We start from the raw sequence: 10,691 nt of genomic DNA, 5'->3' as shown, positions 1-10,691 counted from the left end.
AACGATCACTTACTGGTTAATGGCATGGCGTGTAAGAGATGTGAAGCTCATGAAGTGGCATCTGAAAGGTCACAAGCTTGTTTGTGGGGTCAATAAACCGTGATGTCAAAGGTCAAGGGTCACGCCTGTACTTATGGAGATTACATTCCTATCAGTTACATTGTCAGCGTCTGCACCATATGCGGGGTTCAATGAACTGTGACGTCATTAGAAACTATTTTTGAGATGTGAAGATGTCATTAGTAGTTCTGAAATATCAACGATCACCTACTGTGACCGTTAATGGTAGTAGTAAGGCTTGTAAGAGATGTGAAGGTCATGAAGTGAAATCTGAGAGGTCACAAGCTGTTTGTGGGGTCAATAAACCGTGATGTCAGAGGTCAAGGGTCACGCCTGTACGTGTTATGGAGGTTACATACCTGTCAGTCACATTGTCAGCGTCTGTACCATATGCGGGGTTCAATGAACTGTGACGTCATTCGAAACTATTTTTGAGATGTGAAGATGTCATTAGTAGTTCTGAAATATCAGCGATCACCAACTGTGAACGTTAATGGCATGGCGTGTAAGAGATGTGAAGGTCATGAAGTGACATCTGAGAGGTCACAAGCTGTTTGTGGGGTCATAAACCGTGATGTCAAAGGTCAAGGGTCACGCCTGTACGTGTTATGGAGATTACATTCCTGCCAGTTACATTGTCAGCGTCTGTACCATATGCGGGGTTCAATGAACTGTGACGTCATTCGAAACTATTTTTGAGATGTGAAGATGTAATAATCACCAGGTGTATTTTGCCAGCCAGTAGGTACCCATTATGAGTAATGAGGCTGATTAACGTGGTCGAGGCACCTCCTCGAGCACGGGACCCCCGTTTTACGTCCCTCCCGGAAGACGATTTCGTGGAAAGCTTCGTGAGGCTACAGCAATCCGGACGTCCTTGGTTGGTCTCCCATCCAAGCACTGTCCGGACCGTCGCGTTGCTTAACTTCCGAGATCGAGGGATCGGGTGTACCAACGCGCCACGCGGCCGTAGCAATCACCAGTTCTCAGAAATATCAACGATCACCTACTGGTTAATGGCATGGCGTGTAAGAGACTTGAAGGTCATGAAGTGGCATCTGAAAGGTCACAAGCTGTTTGTTGGGTCAATAAACCGTGACGTCAAAGGTCAAGGGTCACGCCTGTATGTGTAAGGGGGGTTGCGTACCTGTCAGTTGCTTTATATTGTCAGTGGAAATAAGACGTTCGCACTTATTGTTCGGTTTGTTGCGATTCTCATCTCACCCATCTCTTACATGACAGTTGGAGCACCGAAGATGATCTGACAAATGAGTTAAGCAACGCGCGGTCCGGATAGTGCTTGGATGAGGGACCTACCAAGGACTGACCGGATTGCTGTAGCCTCACGAAGTTTTCCACGAAATCGTCTTCCGGGAGGGACGTAAAACGGGGGTCCCGTGCTCGAGGAGATGCCTCGACCACGTTAAACAGCCTCATTACTCATACTTTGGGTACCTACTGGCTGGCAAAATACACCAGATTATTATTATTATTATTATTATTATTTATACTTACCATCGCTCAGTCCTCCTAGGCAGGCTTTCTGGGATACTTAGATATTTATTTGATTTTAATAGTCTTGCAAACGATGCCAAACAGATGTTCATTTTATGTGGAGGTGTTTTCTGTTCTTTTAACGTCAATTGGTAAAATTATTACGGCCACACATGTTTATATTATATCAACAAATCGTTTTTAGTTTCAGGTATCATTCTCTGTTTTATTTTTCTTTCGGCACGCTCATCGTATATAACGTTACATATCTAATCATTTATTCATTATAGTCCTACGTACATATATTATTTTCATTTATTGTATAAGTGGCGGTGTTTTACTTTTCAGGAGATTTTATTTGGAAAAATTGATCATTTAATAACTGCTAAAGACCAGAAAAATAGAACCTTTACTGTTACTGTGGCTAAATGGACAATCTTTAAAACTGGGATCTGGCATAGAAAAGAAGAACAGATATACAATAGTAGACTGACAGCCAATGTAGATTGATTGTACAAATTTACTATTGATATTTTGGCATGAACCCCACCTATTGTTAGACTACTCCATGTTTGATCAGAGTGTAGTAACAGACTGTACATATTCCTTAAGGTTTCCCAGTATTTTGACAAATGTACTACATGTATTTGTCTTTCCTGACTGTTCCACTGCCCATGTACTGCATGTTAAATTACACATGTAATTCGTCCAGACACACCAGTATGTGTTATCCCTCCATGTGCAATAGTGTTGTTCGTCCGTCGAGTCGACGAGGACCGCTTTCGTTTTTTGTACTCGACTGTACAAACACTAGTCTTAGTGGTTGACAAATGTACCATTGTTGTTGTTGTTTTTAATAAAAAAATAATAAAAATAAAAAAAGTGGCGGTGCTAAAATAAGTTGAGTGCAACTTGAGTCCGCCGTCACTTCGTCCTCGTCCCTTTATTTGTATTGTTACATGCATCTTTCAATTAAAAAAAAATGATCTGACAACCAGTTCGTGGGATTGGTATATAACCACGGCAAAATCACCTGTTTTGATGTATGTGACTAAGCACCCCATACAACTCGACATAATTTATGATCATTACAATGTAATCCAATTTTGGCGAGCACGCATACGCCGATATGACAGCGCGTATACGTTTTCTCTACCCTTCTTAGTTTCTGTTTTTCTTAGTGTTTTACTTACTGTTCTGATTGCTTAAGCCGATCGTATTTTTCGGGGACGTTAATCCATTAGATACACTTCGGTAAAAAGACTGCAATGTTCAAATCTTTATACATGGAACCCCTGAAGTTCTTGTACGTCGTATACCATCATTCTGTCTTGCAGTTTTCCAACGTTTCATTCGTATTCAGACTAGTTCGCCGGTTTCTCACACAGTCTCAATACATCATCGTCATAATTAGTGCATTGCTGCCTTTCTACGAGGCATGACAAAACATCCCACTTATGGATACTGCATTACTGCTGGTATAGTTAATGAGATGTATTTGTGTTTGCAGCGTATTTTTTCTTATTGATGTTGGTAGCAAGACTTACATCGTCTTCATTGGAAGCACGTCTTACAAAAACACCATATATTTCTACCTGCGCACTACGCATTCCAAAAAAAAAGTGTCATTAATGAACACTGTATTACTGCTGGTATAGATAATGAGACGTTTATTTGTGTCTACAACATATCTCTTCTTATTGATGTCTGTAGCAAGAATTATAACAAGCATGTCTTACAAAAACATACTACATTGCCGCTTCCGCAATAGGCATTCCTTAAGCCCCCTTCACACGAGAGCACGAATGAGACAGAATGCCGTCCGAATGAAATTTTTGTCTATTCGTGGCAATTCCTCGCAATTCGTACTGTATTCTAAACATTCTTACTGCATTCGAGATATTCGTCCCCGTTCTTTTGGCTGGCTCGAAAGTTTTTGACATGTTAAAAACTGTCGAGGTGCATTCGAAGTGGAGAAATATCGAATGGCATTCGTAGTGGATTCTTAGTGTATTCTAACTATTCTGACTGCAGTCTGACCGCATTCTACGGCATTCTAACATTATTCGAAACATTCTTATCTCATTCGATGGAGAACCGAAACGGCAAGCCACCTCGAATCCTGCCAGAATGTGGCCGAAAGAATATTTCGAATGCCGTAAGAATGTCTAGAATGCACTACGAATTCACAGGAATAGACAAGAATTTTCATTCTGACGGCATTCCGGCTCATTCCTTCTCGTGTGAAGGGGATTTAAGGCCCATTTGGAATTCCCACCCGAATGGCCCCGAATGTGACACGAAGTTTGCAAATACTTCATTCCGGCTGGTTCGGCTTGATTCCTGCTAATTCGATTTCCGTGTGAAGGCCCTATAATGGATACTGCATTGCTGTTGGTAAAACTATTAGTAAAGAGACGTCTTTGTGTCTTGAGTATTTCTTCTAATTAATTGCGAGCATGCCTTACAAAAACATAATACATTGCTGCCTGCCCCAATAGGTATTCCTAAAGCATCTTATTAATGAATATTGTATTACTGCAGGTAAAACTAATGAGGCGTTTTTGTGTCTTGAGTATTTCTTCTTAAGGCCACAGCAAGTAAATTTTATGGATGACATCCTCTGCAGACTGCAAAAATAGTGCGATAGGGCGAAAAAAAAACAAGATGGCTACATTTTCAAAAATAGGCACCGCAAAGTTGTGATGACTGTTGTAAAAAGAATTAAAGGGCAAAATATGGTATCAGAGCCAACCAGGCATTCATTCCTGTATTTAAGACATGTAATGGTGTGGTAAAAGTGACACTAGTGTGGTAGACTGCCATCACCAACAAAGTTGGTAACCACACTCATAGCTTCCATATTGGTGTCACTTTTACAACTATCCAATAAGTTTCATTTCTACAACTAGAGTCCTGGTACCTTGCAAGTGTCACTTCTACAAGTACAATTATTAGGCTACAACACAATATATTTCCTCATTTTGGTACTTTATCGTCATTTTGACCATCACTGCAGAAGAAAAAAATTCTTGTTTTTTTCTGAAATCAGGCGAAAATTAATGCGCGCTGATGTCATCCATAAGATTTACTTGCGGTGGCCTAATGATGTTGGTAGCAAGAATTACAGCGTCCTCATTGCAAGCATGCCTTACAAAAACATACTACATTTCTGCCTACGCAATAGGCATTCCAAAAACATCTCATTAATGAATATTGTATTACTGCTGGTAAACCTAATGAGACGTCTTTGTGTCTGCAGTGTGTTTCTTCTTATTGATGTTGGTAGCAAGAATCACATCGTGTTTACGGTAACAATCTCTTTCAAAAACACTATATTTCTGCCTGTGCAATAGGCATTCCTCAAACATCTCATTAATAAACACTGCATTACTGCTGGTATAGTTGATGTCTTTGCGTCTACAGCGTTTTTCTTCTTATTGATATTGGTAACAAGAATTACAGAGTCTTCATTGCAAGCATTCCTTCTGGAAATACCATAATGACGCTTGACTAATTTCTTAGCAACAAGGATACAGAAAGATTTGATTGACGTGAGATATAGTGATATGAAAGCAAGGACTTTATACAACGTTCTTCCTTGGTAAATTTAAAATCAAGGCCACATCACATTTATTTCTATGAAATTGAGTTATAATTGCCTGGCCTGATAAAAAAATGATATTATTGAGTGAGAAAAAATATTTCCGTTGCCATGTACACAGAAGAAGAATATATCCACATTCACCGTTGTTGTTTTCTTACTGTGTTTTTGAGGGAAAATGGTTGTGTAAAATACATTTACACCAGTAGAATTTTGAATAAAAAGATAAAAAGCTCGGATATATTTCAAATCTTACAATAATATTCATAAACTTGAAAATATTCGATGTATGAGTTAATTAGACAATTGATTAGGATAAGACATTACATTATAATGTTCAGAATAAAGAAATATATGTCTTTAAATTATAAGGGCTTCAATCATTTCATTTTTCTCTGTTATGTTTTTGTCATCCTTACCTCGTCCCTCATGACCGCGATGAAAAATGATAATGATTAGAGGTTGTCATGAATATATAAGATAAAAACTCCAACTATAGCAGCAATATTGTATTGCTATTTATCAAATACCGCAGTCTTTTTTGCTAAAGAAAGGAGCAATTTTTCACTAGTGCACTGTTGAACGTTTAGAGTCATAACAGAAACACGCTCTTCGATTGGACTTTAGCTAGTCTACCTCTTTAGCTAGCCTATTGATGTAGAATTCTAGATCAACGTTTTCGTTGTTGTGATTGTCTATCGCAATAGACCGATCCTGACTGTCCATCACAATTAGTCCAACCAATGGGAAAATAGTAATTAGTGGTTCAACCAACGAGACAGCGACTTCATATCCGTCTAATATTTTTACATTTCTATATTTTAATTTTTCATCTCTACATTTTGACGGAGGTGGTTGGGAATATGAAATTGGTCTATAACCACGACACAATCACCTATTTTGATGTATGTAACCAAATACCCTATGCAGCTTTACAAAAACGATAAAATTTATGATCTATTACATTACAATGTAATCCAATTTTGGCGAGCATATGCCGATATGACAGCGTGCATACGTGCGACTTAATCTGATTAATGTTTTTACTTCAGCAAACGGCTTCCCGCTATAAATAGAAAGCTATCGAGCCGACGGGCCGTGTTATTGCGAAACCGCTCGATAGAGAAGCGACATCATGCCAACCACAATTGTAATAGCACGAGTCATAAACCACGACGTATAAACGAATTGTATAGATATGGTGTGTGCGCAACATTCGTTACTGACCAGTCCAATCTATTGCACTGCTCCGAGCAATCGCCAGGCGGCGTTTGTAAACTGTAAAGTTGAAAGGCACTCGCTCACTTGCCAAACGATAAAAGTAAAGAAAACCAATGAGGTTCAATCATGAGGGTCCTTGAGATAACATTTTTGTTGCATCTTTACTTTCGCCAAGAGGATTATGTTTTGGGGTTCGTCTTCGTATGTATGGACACTTTTCGGAGCAACGCTAGGTGGCGTTGGTGACCAATACAGTCAGCCATTCACTCATTCAAATCTCTCAACACGATTTCAAGCGCCCTACCTTCCTTCCTTGTTTACGTTCTGTAGAAAGTTCTTTTGGGGGCCGTAATTGCATGTATGAGCAGCAAAACTCAGCGAGTAGGGAATATAAACATACACGGTAAACATACACATATATGATGAAAGTATACATATTCATATACAGTGTGTACTTATAAGATACACTAAAGGTATGTACATTCAAACATAAAATACTACAAAGTTCGGAAACTTGTTTTCGGTTGTTCAAATCTCCGCAAATACATGCACTTTCAATTGCATTGTGCTGTATACCATTGACAAGTTTTTTTTTACGTTAAGTATTCTGTGCAGGAAAAACACTCTACATTGATGCTTCCAGACATCACAAATGCACTGAAAAAAATTGTTGATATCGTCTACCAAACAAACGTTTTTATCATCCTTATGTTTCAAACTATAGTTGATAAATCTACGTCTATTGTAATGCACTTAATATATTCCGATCTTTTGTTCAACCAGACATGATAATCACTTGCGATACGAGATATACAGAGGAGCTGCCATTGAGGGGAATCTTCCAGTGTTCAGCTGACTGTTCTTCCTGTAGTAATCGCTAGGTGCCGCTCTTGCCTGGCTTCGTAGCCTTTTCGTGCGTTTCCTTGGCAGTGATGTTAGTTGTTGTCGTCTCGTGTCACACAACAAACTGACATCACTGCCTCTGTAGCGCACAATAACGGTCTTCCCTTCGGGGTGACTGTCTTTTCTGGTACATAGTATTCTCCGGTACACCGTATACGTAGAGACTACCGTAGAATCTGTTTTGATGAAATGTCGTCTGATCTCCATGGAGACATGACGTAGCGGTCTTCCTATTTCCCGCGTTTTCCCAGTTCTGCTCCCGTATCCTGTCCCCTATAATGAGGAAGTAAGTGTATTAAAATCATGTAAGGAAAAAAATATTTCTGGAAAATGGAAAGTACAGCACAGCATGGAAATTTACGCCCAAAAGTAGGGTGCTTGGAATGTTCAGAATTAATAGTAGGGTACAGGATGGGTTACAGAAATGTGATATGTTTTGGCTCAGGGTGCAAACAAACTGGCATCACTGCCTCTGTAGAGCACAATGGTGGTGTTCCCGGCTTCGGGGTGACTGTCTTTTGGGGTTCGTGGTATTCACCGTTACACCGTGCAATATGTTGGGCGTGAGGGTCTTTGCAGGACTACCGTACAATCTGTTTTGATGAAATGTCGTCTGATCTCCATGGAGACATGACGTAGTGGTCTTCCTCTTTCCCGCGTTTTTCCCAGGTCTTCTCCCGTATCCTGTTCCCTATATGGAGGAAGGAAGTGTATTAAAATCCTCTAGAAACATGGAAATTGAAGGGTTTTGAATAACAGAGCACTGTATTTCACCCATGAGAATTTACGCTCAAACCATAAGTTATAAGATGCTTGGAAGCTTCAAAATTGACAGTAGGGTACACAAGAAGGGGTTTGAAAATGTGCAGATAAAATCATCATTATTAAACTTCGAAATGTATCTATGTTTTAGATTTAACAGCAGTTAATAACACACACACATATATATATATATATATATATATATATATATATATATATATTATACAATATGTTCATACATGACATAGAAAAAAAAACAAATAAGCTGCATGTAAAACGTAATTATACACAGTAGTATATATAACAACAAAGGATGTACAAACATAAAGCCCTTGGAATTTGAGAACAGTTTTAGCAATGAGAATGGCAGGTGCTAAAAGATATGTCTGAACTTTGAACCAAAGGCCATTTGACACCTAAGAAAGGACCTTGAATTTATCCATCGAATAGCGACACAAACTTAGACAAATGCAGATTCAAGTCAAACCGTTAACTGTGTAAGTTTGTGCCGTTATTCTACTCTTGGAAATATACAACAACAGATCGTCGACTTGTACCCCCCCCCCCCCTCCAACCGTTCTAGCCAAGAAATAAAGACCTTATGGAGTAACAGCTGGTCTAAAAATCAGCCACTCGTCAATAAACCTGCAAGTAGCCTGTTGACCACTCTTGTCCTTGTTATATGCAAACACACATTCCAAAAAGTCTCTACCAGACTTAAAAAGTATAAACGTTGGCTATAGGAAGAATATTTAGCTATAAGACTTTGGTAACCATCGGGCTTTCATTCACCCGTCCCGTGGACTTATTTCCCTGGTCAACAATCATTCTATATTTGCCGAATTCTACTGATAAATGTACTACCCAAAACCTCGTAGCAAGAAGAGTAGAGGATTTTTCAACGGTTAGTTCACTTGCTAGTCCAACAAACATAAGACCACCTACCTCGATACAAAAACCGGTACCGCTAGAAATGCACGTTTCTAACTGTTGCTGTTGCTTATATAGAATGACATAAAAGGAAGACCGGTCTTCTGCAAACCCCCTACGTAGATGTAAAATAATACTTGACGATGCTTATTATGTTTGACGTAAAACTATTGGATTAGAGTACTTACGTCGCCCACACGTGACTTGAAGGAATTGTTAACCGTCGTTTTAATGAGCACAAAACGGTAATACACGTGTGCATTTACGTCATAAGTTTATTGTGCTACGAAAATTAAGGAAGAAACGACAGAAAAAAACCGGCTGTTGTCCCATTGGTTCCCTGTGCTTCCATAGAAAACTGCGTCCAAACGGGACAACCGCGACTTAATTGCCATCATCTGATTTGCGTCACGCCCTAGTGACGTCACTACTAGATCTAACCGACTTTAAGAATTCAAATATTCACAAAAATACCCACGTTGTAAAAAAAAAAGAGTTAACAAGACTATGAATAAATTTTTGTATATGTTAACAAATGTGTCAATTTTGGCCAAGAATAATGCACCGAATAACACTTTTATTTCACGTTTTACTGAGAAAATTGACGGTATACCATTTTTACTGCACTTCAGCTAAAGGCCGCAAGGTGGCGCTCTTACTGTAGCAACTTGTGCAACAGGTAGGTGCGGCATGACGTCATCGTTTGCGTCTGGTCTTGCCGGCGGCTAGAAAAAAAAGATTTCGACTACCTGAGTTCCTCGATTCAAAAACAACTGACGTGAATCAGTACGTAAGAATAAAGACTACGCAAGCTATAACACGTTCTTTAAATGGCGTGGTGACTTCTTTCATCAAGTTCAAGGACATTATATGCTGAAAGAAACCAGGATATATTTACTACATAGTCTTAGAATAGCTAAAACGCTACTTAAACACTAAGTCCAGCTATCCAGTCGTAAGACGGTATGTAATGAGCCACAAAGTTAACGAAAGCTGATGTAAAAAAAGAATTAATATTTGAGACAATAAATTTAAAAGATTCCTTTCAATGCCCCCAAAACACAGACACAGAGATAGATACACACAGAGAGATAGAGATAGAGATAGAAAGAGAGAGAGAGGGAGAGGGAGAGACTCAGAAAGAGGGGGGAGGGAGACGCACACACGCAATTTACACAGAGATGCGCACGTACGTGCACGCATGCACAACCACTATTATAATCTCTTCGCTTATAAAGCGTTCAGTGACCTTTATAGGTTACCGTGATGACTGAACTCATCTGACCTTTCAAAATGACGGCCCAGCCCTCTGCGTTCACACGTACCGCCCATCCCCACCCCTAACAGTCACCCTCAGATGACCTTGCGGTTTGCGTAGGTGACTTTTTACTTGACGTAAAAATGTCAATGAACACAACTCCTTGTCATGTGAAGCTGCATTTCCTGTCTTGAAATGCCCCTCCTCCTTTTCGCTAAAATGGTATTTGAGGCATTTTTCTGGAGCCATCATAATATATCTGGCATAACATTACATACATCAAAAATTAACGTTGATTTTGACTGAAATGTAGCGATAGCCTTAGGTACCCACAAAGTCGTGACGTCAAAACTCAATTACGTCATGATTTCATGCCAGAGGTAGCACATGCTCACGTGTTTTTCAAGGTTTCACCTTTCTTACAGTGCACTGCAAACTCGTAATAAAGAAAACGCCAAA

This window comes from Branchiostoma floridae, chromosome 17, assembly GCF_000003815.2.
Source record: "Branchiostoma floridae strain S238N-H82 chromosome 17, Bfl_VNyyK, whole genome shotgun sequence".
NCBI lineage: Eukaryota > Metazoa > Chordata > Leptocardii > Amphioxiformes > Branchiostomatidae > Branchiostoma > Branchiostoma floridae.
This window is presented reverse-complemented; position numbering follows the sequence as displayed.